The sequence below is a fragment of the Patagioenas fasciata genome, assembly GCF_037038585.1.
Source record: "Patagioenas fasciata isolate bPatFas1 chromosome 19 unlocalized genomic scaffold, bPatFas1.hap1 SUPER_19_unloc_1, whole genome shotgun sequence".
NCBI classification, from domain to species: Eukaryota; Metazoa; Chordata; class Aves; order Columbiformes; family Columbidae; genus Patagioenas; species Patagioenas fasciata.
The window spans coordinates 2256941-2267877 of NW_027288507.1; positions in this window are offsets into that span (position 1 = coordinate 2256941).

Below are 10937 nucleotides of genomic sequence, written 5' to 3' on the forward strand. Positions count from 1 at the left end.
GAACATACAGGAGGCCCGGAAATTTACCAGGGGTCAGAAAATGGTTGTGCTGGTATCCCACACGGTGCCTACAGTTCTAAAAGAAAAAGGGGGACGTTGGCTTTCCCCACAAAGATTTCTCAAATATCAAGCTAAATCATCCTCACTAACACTGTCAAGCCAGCTTCTTTCCTCAGTGACAACATTGGAAAACCAGTTCATCATAATTGCCTGGAAACCATTGAAACAACATAATCCAGCCAAGCAGATCTAAAGGACATAGGATTATGGAGAACACTGAGAACTGCCTTACGGACGAAAGCAGCAATATCCTGAACGGTGAAAGGCACGCTGGTTATGCTATAACTACTAGCCATGAAGTGATGGAATCTGGGCCTCTGTCTGAAAGTACTTCAGCACAAAAGGCAGAAATAATCGCCCTTACCTGTGCTCTGGAACTAGCCGAAGGTAAAACTGTGAACGTTTATATGGACTCTAAGTATGCTTTCAGGGTCGTGCACGGAACAATTTGGAAAGAAGGACTCTTGAACTCTCAAGGCACACATATCAAACGTGCAGGAGAAATATCGGCAGCTCAACTTCCTAAGAAGGTGGCAATCATGCATATCCAGGCGCACCAGAAAGCGAGCTCGGAATTGGAAAAAAGGAAATGAGCTGGTGGACAGGGAGGCAAAACTGGTGCCTAAGCAAAAGGTAAAAGTGGAAAGTGCCCTAGTCCCCAACGGGCAGGTTATTTCAGAAGGTAAGCCAGAATATACTAAGGAAGACCAGAAACTTAGTATAGATTTAGAGGAATCATATCATGAGGAAGGGTGGGCTCACGCCCCACAAGAGAAAACTTATTGTTACCTCCTATTTAGTTTGCCCTTTAGTAGCAGAAACATTATACGAACATTTGATCAAAAATAGTAACTACAAATTGGTACACTACTGTAAGACAGGTGACACAGCAACGCGCTCTTTGCCTCCAGACTAATCCTAAGAATATACCTAAGCTAGAAATGGGTCAAATTGGGAAAGGAAACGGACCTGGGCAATAATGGTAAATTGATTTTTCGGAACTCCCAAGAAAAGGGGGGTGCTGATATTGGTTGGTACTAACTGATACCTTTTCAGGTTGGCCAGAAGCACTCCCTACCAGAACAGCAAAAGCTCGGGAGGTAACTAAAACATGAGCACAAGAAACAATACCAAGGCTTGGTGTTCCAGCTGATATATCCTCTGATAAAGGGCCACATTTTAAATCAAAAATTGTACAGCAAATCAGTCAGCACTTGAGAATAGACTGGCAACTACATACACCTTATCATTCTTCCTCCAGTGGCCAGGTAGAAAGAAAAAAAAAAAGATGAAGTGAGTCATCTAATTGAACAACAAATTGTAAATCTGGGGCAGGAGGCAAATTTGGCTTGGTCTCAATCTTCACCTTTGTCCCTCTTGCATATGAACAAGGCCAAGGGCAAAGAAGGGTTAAATCCTTTTGAAATCCTGGATGGGAGACCCTATAGTGTACAGAAGGGGATGTCTGCACAAGAAGGGGATGAAATTATGACTTTTTATATGGTTATATTGCGTAAACAACTTAACAAAATTGGGAAGAGTGTTTGCAACTTGGAGTAGGGGTCTGGATGGGCCAGTACATAACATCCAATTGGGCGATTATGTGTCTGTGAAGTCTCTTGCAGAAAAGGACTTTGGAATCACAACAGGAAGCCCATTTCAAGTCCTCCTGGCATCCTTCACTGCTACCAAGATTAAAGAACGGAATGCCCGAATCCATCATTCTAGAGTGAAGAAAGTCTGCAAAGCACCACGAAGGGTAACCCAGGCGCAACCTGGAAAATGCCGTTTCTTACGGTCATAACCCTAGCACACGGATGGGACGAAAATTGCCATGAGCAAGATCTGAATAAAACCATGGGGGAACGCTTTAAATTGGTGCTTTGGAATCAAAACCATCAGAGTGTATATATTACATTGCCCACTTCCGCAGAAGAAAGCTTTACATTTGTAGTAATTAACCAAAACCTTCCTGGAATTCTATCAAAGAAATTAGGTTATGTCCACCCTGACATGTTTTGGTCCTTCTGGGTAACCTTTTGGTCCCTTTGGTCCTTCTGGGTGACCAACCCAAACGGCACTTCCTACCTCAGCAAGAAGAAACCCAAAAGAGAAGACAAATGCTACAGCTGCAGTGAGCGGGGTCACCACGCCAAAGAACGCAAGCTCCCGTCGCAGCCCAGAAGATGCCATTCCTGCCGGAGCACCAGCCACATGGCTGTCAGCTGCCCCAAAAGAGCTCAGCAGCGCAGAAGACAAACACCAGGAGCCTGACTTTTGCATTAACATTAAAAATCTGTTGAAGGATAGAGATGGGTTTTCTCAGGTAGAAGTAGCCTTCTTACCTGCGGCCAGAGAAAACATAGACAATCATCACATTAGTAAAAGAATTTACTAACCTCTTAGCAAAGGGGGGAATGATACAGGGAACTGACAATTAACTAATTAACACTTGACACTTAAGGAACTAACCCTACCCCACATCACTAAAGACACTTAGAGAGCTAACCCTTTAACCCACATCACTATTGCCTAGCCTTGCTTAACTCTGTGTAACTTATTGTACGAAAAACAGGACTTCACTGACGCCTTGCAAAGATCACAATCCTCGGGTGCATCCTTGGGTGAACTAGATTACAGAAACTTGGACACAGTTTTAACCAACTCAGCAGTCTGAGACCCAACCAACTCATCACACTGGACCAAAGGTGATCGGGTACAGAGAAGAGGACCCGGGGTCACGATCACTGCGCAGCTGCAACCAGGAGGAGCCGGAGACTCTGGAAATGGTCTCCTGAACTCATTGCAATAAGAACCGCCTTCTCGGGGACAGGTTATGAATATGTACAGGTGTTCCTAAAACTTCCGTGAATATGTAACGCTTTACTGCATTTAACCAAGCTCACAGCTACTGTAATTTTACACACGTATTAGGTGAAATGATTCCCCGTGTGTCCGGCATCGTACCTAAATACATACCTTCCTTATAACCTCAAGGGTTGTAAGGTCATTCCACGCCTCACCAACAGCAACAACAGAATCAACGTAAAGTCTGTGCAGCCATAAGGACACCAGGGAAGTATAGAAGAAGTTCCACGTATCCATTGAGACATCTAGATCTGGAATAAATAACAGATTTAGCGAAAGCAGATTCCTACAGGATGAATTCAGTGTAAGCACACAAGAAAAATAATCATACAGGTTCTGTTCTAAGGAAAGGCAGAAAATACTTTTGTGCTGTGCAAGTGCCTGAAAGTAAAGAGTCCTTGCAAAACGTTCGCTGGCCTTAGTTTTGCGCGGACCTGACACAGGCAGATCTCTGGAGCTAAAAAGCTCCATGTCAGGGGAGAAATCACTGCCACAGAGGCTGCTGCCGAACACAGCCCTTGCTTGTGTACATGAGACACCACACTGGTTACAACAACAGCTTCGACCCAGACTTTCAAGGCCAGACTAAAACCTGGAAACCTTCAAAGTACTTTTTCAGAATTCTATCATGTGGGTGACGGTTGGTTCAGAACAACCCACACTGTTCTGAACCAACTTAAAAATTCAGGGTACATAACGCTGCAGCCAGGAGTGCACCTGTGCAGTCACCGACACTACCTAGCTCAAAAAAAAAAAAAAAAGCATTTAAGAGTTTAAATAAGGTTTGTTTGCAACACTGATGGACTGAGGAACGCAGATGACACCCTCCTGCTGTTATCCACAGTCCTCTTGGATCTTGTTTCTGCAGACGTGAGACGAGCTCAGAAACCGAGCATTTCCAAGAGGCTGGAAGCTTTGCTAACTTATTTTTCCCCTGGGCTGTTACTAATGCTAAAAAAGCTTCTTTCCCCCTCACCCCTCCACAATTAATACTGAACCCCAAAAAAGAAAAGAGCCGAGGGGCTCCCAGGCCCGTTCAGCAGCTCATCCTGTGCCTCCAGCACGACTGGTTTATGTGGGCAGCCCACAGGGGTGGGTTTTACCCCTCCAGGGGGCTCCAGAAACCTGCAGCAGCCCAAGTACCCCACACCCTGTGCCCACCCCAGCACGCGCCATCCTGCACCCCCAGCCCATCCCTCCCGTGTTCACCCACCCCTCTAACCCCCCATACAAACCCCTCACACTGACCCCCACATCCCACACCCCAGTAACTGCCTCAGAACCACCCCCCCCAGTTATTACCCCTTCACATACCCCCAGATATCACCCCCCCCCCCACACACACACACATTTTCCCGCCCCGTGGTTATTACCCTTCCCCCCTCACACACACACACTCCCAGTTATTACCCCCACACACACACACTCTCCCCACCTCAACATCATTACACCCCCAGTTATCACCCCCCACCCTACAGCTATCACCCACCCCCCCATGGCTATTATTCACACACACAGTTATTGCCCCCTCCATAGTTATTACCCACACCCACCCCTCACAGCCCCCCCAGTTATTACCCCCACACACTTCTCCCCTCCCCACAATTATTGCCCCCAAGGGTTATTACTCTTCCCTCCCTCACACCCCCCGCCCCCCCAGCCCAGTTATTACCTTCACACACAGTTATTACCCCACACACACCCCTCCGGGGTTATCACTCACCCCGCCGCTATCAACCCCCCACACCCACCCTCCTCTCATGGTCATTACTCCGCCCCTCACACACACCCCTTCCCCCGCCCCGTTATTACCACTGGCCCTCAGAGTTATTTAGCCCAAACCCTACGGTCACCCCCCACAGTCCTCACAGGTTCACGTCCCTCACGGTTATTCCTCCCCCCATACACCGCAAGCTCCCCAGACCCCCGCCCCTTCCGGCCACCGTTTCCCGCCGGACGGTTCTTGCTGGCGCTCCTGGGGGCGGCGGCCACCAATGGGAAGGCAGCGTGAGGCGGCCCCTCGGCCGTGGCGCAGCGGCGGCCGCCGCCGTGTCCGTCTTCACCCCCACCAACCAGGGGGAAAGCGCCGGGAAGCGCTTCGGGATCGCCTGTTACCGCAACAAGGCCATGGGATGGCGCAGCGGAGCGTGAGTGCCGGCCCGGGGCCTGCCCGAGGGCGGGAGGGAGGCCGGCCGGCCGGCCCGTGTGGGGCGCAGGCCCGTGTGGGGCGCAGGCCCGTGTGGGGCGCAGGCCCGTGTGGGGCGCAGGCCCGTGTGGGGCGCAGGCCCGTGTGGGGCGCAGGCCCGTGTGGGGCCCGGCTGGGGGGGGCTTGTGTGGACCTCCCTTGGACACTGTGAAGAGCAGAGGGGCCCTGCAGAGGGACCGGGACAAATTGCAGAGCTGGGCAATCACCAAGCACATGAAGTTCAACAAGAGCAAGTGCCGGATCCTGCACCTGAGCCAACCCCGGCTGTACAGACAGACTGGGGGACAAGGTGCTGGAGAGCAGCTCCATGGAGAGGGATCGGGGGTTCTGGTGGACGGCAAGTTGAACGTGAGCCACCGGTGTCCCTGGAGCCAAGAGGGCCCCGTGTCCTGGTGCACCCAGCACAGCACGGCCAGGCGGGCAGGGGGTGATTGTCCCGCTCTACTCTGCGCTGGGGCGGCCTCACCTGGAGCATCCACTGTGTGCAAGGCTGGGGACAAAGGAGACAAAGCTACTGCAGCGTGTCCAGAGGAGGCTGCGAAGCTGGTGAAGGTTTGGAGGGGAAGCCGGATGAGCAGCGGCTGAAGTCCCTGGGTTTGTTCAGCTGGAGCAGAGCAGACTGAGGGCAGAGCTCATGGGCTGCAGGTTCCTCAGCAGGAGCAGGAGGGGCAGGGCTGAGCTCTTCTCTGTGACAGTGACAGAGCCCGGGGAATGGCAGAAGATGTGCCAGGGAGGGTCAGTGGGACATGAGGAAAAGGTTCTTCACCCAGACGTGCTGGACACTGAACAGGCTCCCAGGGAGGTGTCACGGCCCCAAGCCTGGCAGTGTTCAAGGAGAGACTGGACAATGTCCTCAGGCACACGAGGTGACCTGTGGGGTTTCCTGTGCAGGGACGGGAGTTGGACTCCGTGATCCTGGTGGCATTGGGGGAGCTGGGAAGGCCCCTTTCAAGCCAAACTATTCTGTGATCCGTGTAGGTGCCTTCCAAGTCAGCACATTCTGTGATTCTATGACCCAGTTTTGTGGGGCAGCCCCGTGTGGGCACCCAGCTGTGGCAGGGGAGAGGCCCAGGTGGGGCCTGGCTGTGGAGCTGGGGAGCTTTTGTGGTACGCGGCTCTCCAGCCCAGGAAGGTGGTGGGATCTGTGTGAATCCGGGTACGCGGAGCGCCCTTGGGCACAGGGCAGTGCCCTGCGCTTTCCTGGGGAGTTACATCTCAGGAGTAGAAGTTTCCAGGCTCGTTGGCAGCACAGGTTGTTCCTCCTTGCTAAAAACTCATGTTCTTTTTTATATTGTTGACTTCACAAATTTTCTAACCGTGCCCTAATCTCTAGGGAGAAAGATTTTGATGAGGTCCTGCAGACACACAGAGTGTTTGTCAACATTTTCAAAGGCCAGGTGGCAAAGAAAGATGATCTTGTTAAAGCATTTGTGACGGATGACCAAACAGAAATCTGTAAGATGGTAGGTTTCAACCACTTCGCGGTTAGCAGCTTTATAAAAGCTTGGAGAAGACTTTCCCCTCCAGGGCTGGTGACTCCAGCACTGCCCTGGGCAGCCTGTTCCAATGCCCCACAGCCCTTTGGGGAAGAAATTGTTCCAAGATCCAACCTCAGCCTCCCCTGGGGCAACTTGAGGCCGTTTCCTCTGCTCCTGGCACTTGTTCCTGGGGAGCAGAGCCCGACCCCCCCTGGCTCCAAGCTCCTTTCAGGCAGTTCAGAGATCAGAAGGTCTCCCCTCAGCTCCTGTTCTCCAGCTGAACCCCCCCAGGTCCCTCAGCTGCTCCCATCACACTTGTGCTCCAAGTCTTGAATATTTTATATGTATTTAGCTGAAAAGAGTTCTGAATACTCTGTAGAATATACAGCTTTTATACACTGATGTCTGTGGACACAGAAAAAAAAAGAATTACCAGTGCTGAAGAGTTTCTCACCTAAGGTATATTTTTAAGGATGCAGGGGATGCAAAGGGGACAGTTGCTCACTTGGGGAAGTCCAATGAAATGTTAAGAACAGATCTAATTTCTTAGTCCTTCTTGGTAGGATATGAACTGTGGGCTTGTTGTGAATTCAAGGAAATCTGTGCATCTTTTTTTGTAGTTTTTCTGTGGTGAGTTTTTTCTTTGAAATCTCTCCGTGCTGTCTGTCATAATGACGTACATTATTAATACTGTTATTTTTTTATCCACTTCACATCTGACCAAACCATTCAAGCAATTGTTAAATTTAACAGAGTTACTAGATTTTTCACTCTGTAGTCAAACCCATGACATTTATTAACTGGGTTTTTTTAGTTATTTACTGTCCAGATTTTAACAGAAGGAGAGCTGCAGGTATCGGACAAAGAACGGCACACGCAGCTGGAGTAGATGTTTAGAGACATCGCGACCATTGTCGCTGACAAATGCGTGAATCCCAAAACAAAGAGGCCGTACACAGTGATCGTCATAGAAAGAGCCGTGAAGGACATTCACTACTCCGTCAAACCAAACTAGACCACGAAGCAGCAGGTCTGTTTTCTTGCAAAATCGGTTTCAGGTCAGAGGTGGTGGCTTCAAGTGTAATTTCTCTGTTTGCAGCCACAGAGGGATCAGCAAAGCCCTGGGGGCTGAATTCTGCAGAGTGATTCTTCATCCAGCCGGTGGTTGAATGCTGGATGCAAACAGCTGCTGAAACTCGTGCAGTTTGTTTTCTAACAATTCAGGGAAGGGAGAAAGAAAGAAAGAAACTAATTAAAGCAGCAACAGTGATACGCCTGGAACAGAAAGAAAAGTTTTGTCCTTTAGTTTGATTGAGGTAATAAATCGGGCCTTGCATCTGAGCCACATGTTGGTTTGTAGTATAAGTGCTATTTAAGATTTCAGAGGGGTTTTTTAAGCGTTGGAGGGATCACGAATAACAAGAACTCTGCCTTTCCTTGTTAATCTACCAAAGCAGCGTTCGAGCAAACTCCCTGCAGCGCTGACAAAAGTGTCAGAAGCTGATGCGAAGGATTTGAGGTTTTGGTCTGTGTGATGGTTTTCAAGCAGGTGTGTAAATGCTCTTTGTTTTTAACACCTTTGTAGGCACTGGAAGTGATCAGACAGTTAAAGGAGACCATGCAAATCAAACGTGCTCACATGAGGCTGCGATTTATTCTTCCAGCAAGGGAGGGGAAGAAACTGAAAGAGAAGCTCAAGGTGCTGATTAAAGTGATTGAGAATGAAGATTTCCACCAACAGTTAGAAATTGTAAGCGATAAAGCCTGGCAACTGTGTGGGGGTGTTATTTTTCTCTGCTAAAGTGGCTGAAGCATTTCAAAGGGTTTCCCCAGCTGTGCTTGGCAGAGAGCTAAAGCCAGATGCCTTTCTCTGATGTCTGCATCACCCAAGACACTTCACTTTTGGTTTTCCACCAAGCTGAGTGGTGCAGTCGATGCACTGGAGGGAAGGGGTGACATCCAGAGGGACCTGGACAGGCTGGGGGGTCCATGTGAATCTTGTGAAATTCATCCAGGCCAAGTGCGAGGTCCTGCACCTGGGTCAGGGCAATACCCAGTACCAGCACAGACTGGGGGAGGGAGGGAGGGAGGGTCAGACGGATGGGCAGCAACCCTGTGGAGAAGGGCTGGTGGGTAACAAAAGGGCCGTAAGCTGGCAGTGTGCTCTTGCAGCCCAGAAAGCCAAGTGTGTCCTGGGCCACATCACCAGCAGGTGGAGGGAGGGGATGCTTCCCCCTCTGCTCTGCTCTCCTGGGGCCCCCCAGAGAACTGAGTCCAGCTCTGGGGTCCCCAGCGCAAGACAGACATGGACCCCAGGGGGTCTGTCCCTCTGTCACCAGTGCTGCCTCAGGCCCTCCAGCATTTTAGAACGATGCTAAAACCCAACCTGTGGCTGGCAATGCCAACCCAGGCGATGTGATGGTGAGTTTTGACCCACACATATATTAACCCTCCTAAAACCAACCTGGAAATGGCAGATGTTTGTGCCTCCTTGTGTGGAAGCAGCTCTGGCTGCCTCGTCCCACATCCCACCCTTGCAGCTCCAGGACAGACCCCACACTGGTGGCCCTGCCTGCATCTCCCGTCCCAGAACAGCCAAAGGAGCTGCTTGTTTTGGCCTCCAGCTGGCTGATTTAGCCTGGTTCCCTTTCTCCATGAACGATAAAACCCGGTGCTGAGGCTCCGGTGTCAGTCCCAGCCTGTGCCTATCCTTCGTTGTGTGTCATTTCATGTGATTTTGATCACATCCTTGAAAACAAAAACAAACCTCCAACGCACTCAATGTCAGCCCTCCCAGGGCAGAGATATTTCCGCGTGGTGAACGCTCCCGTGCAAATTCTCCCATGTCCTATTTTAGGTTTCTCACCGGCAGCGGCTGCAGACAACTGCGCTGGAGCTCCTGTCAAGCCTTTGGCAGTGGTTGTTGTGGAAGGAATAAGGGTCTCTCAGGGCAGAAGAGGAAATCTCTCCTTTCCTTCCCTGGGCTGTGTCACCCCCCCCCACCTGCCACCTAATGAAACCCCAATGGCATCAGCCCTTTCCCTCCCCTGCATTTCTTAATTTATTCCTTACATTATTAATTTTCCTATATTGGAGGGCACCGTGCAACCTTTCTTTTTCCAGTGTTTGGGAATGTGTGTGCTCCCCTGCGCACTGGTGGCGTCACCATCATTGGAGGGGTTGGACAGATGCAGAGATGAGGTTCTCAGGGACATGGGTTAGTGCTAGGGGTGGGTTATGGTTGGATTCCATGATCTTGAGGGTCTCTTCCAGCCAAAATAATTCAATGATTTTATGACCTCCATCTTGGGGACGCCCCGACATGGGCTCTACTGCCCCATGGCCCCCATGGGGTGGGGACAGTGCCCTACTGTGCCCCATGCAGCTCCCCTGCCCAGTGCAGGCAGGCTGTCCCAGGCAGGGCTGTCCTGTGTGGCCCAGGGGTCACTTTGGCAGAGGGATGCTCCTGACCCTGCCACTGCCTTCCTGGTTGGTTGTATTTTGGTGTTTTCTTACTCTAGAAACCCAGGCATTGCCTCTGGTGTCTTCCCACTCGCTCCTGTACCTTTTTGCCACTTGTCACATCCATTTCCACGGCCGCCTCTCCCGGGCCAGGCTAAGACAGCGGCAGTCAGTCCGATTGCACCCAGTGTTGTCTCCCGGGCAGGAGCTCGCTGGTGGGGTGACGTCTTCTCCTCGCCTCACAGACATGGTGAGGAGTTGGGATGCGGTGTCTGAACACATTCAGGGAATGCTCATGATAAAGCAGTTGGCCTTTATCTTCTGCTCACAACTTAACAGTTTCAGGAGACCTGAAATTCCTGTGTTGCTGCATGTCGTTGCTCTTCCCCTCCTTTCAAGGCAGCTAAAGCATCTCAGTGTTCCCTTGCATCTGGCAAACAGGCCACAGACCGGATTCTCCAAAAACTGAGATGGAAAAATGGAGTCCAGCTTTGTCAGAGAGAAGTCTTCAACACGTTTTGTGGCTTCTCTGTTGGCCAGAGTGCAAAGACCAGACCAAGACCCTGAAACAACTGGCACCAGGGGAGGTTTTAGGTGGGATATAGGGGACAATTTCTTCCTGAAAAGGGCTGTCGGGCATTGGAACAGGCTGCCCATGGCAGTGGTGGAGTCACCATCCCTGTGTGTCCCTTGGGACAGCCATGTCATAGAATCACAGACTCATTTTGGTTGGGAAAGACCCTCAAGATCATTGAGTCCAACCGTTAACCCAGCCCTGGCACTAACCCACGTCCCTGAGAACCTCATCTCCGTCTGTCCAACCCTCCAGGGATGGTGACCCCACCACTGCCCTGGGCAGCCTG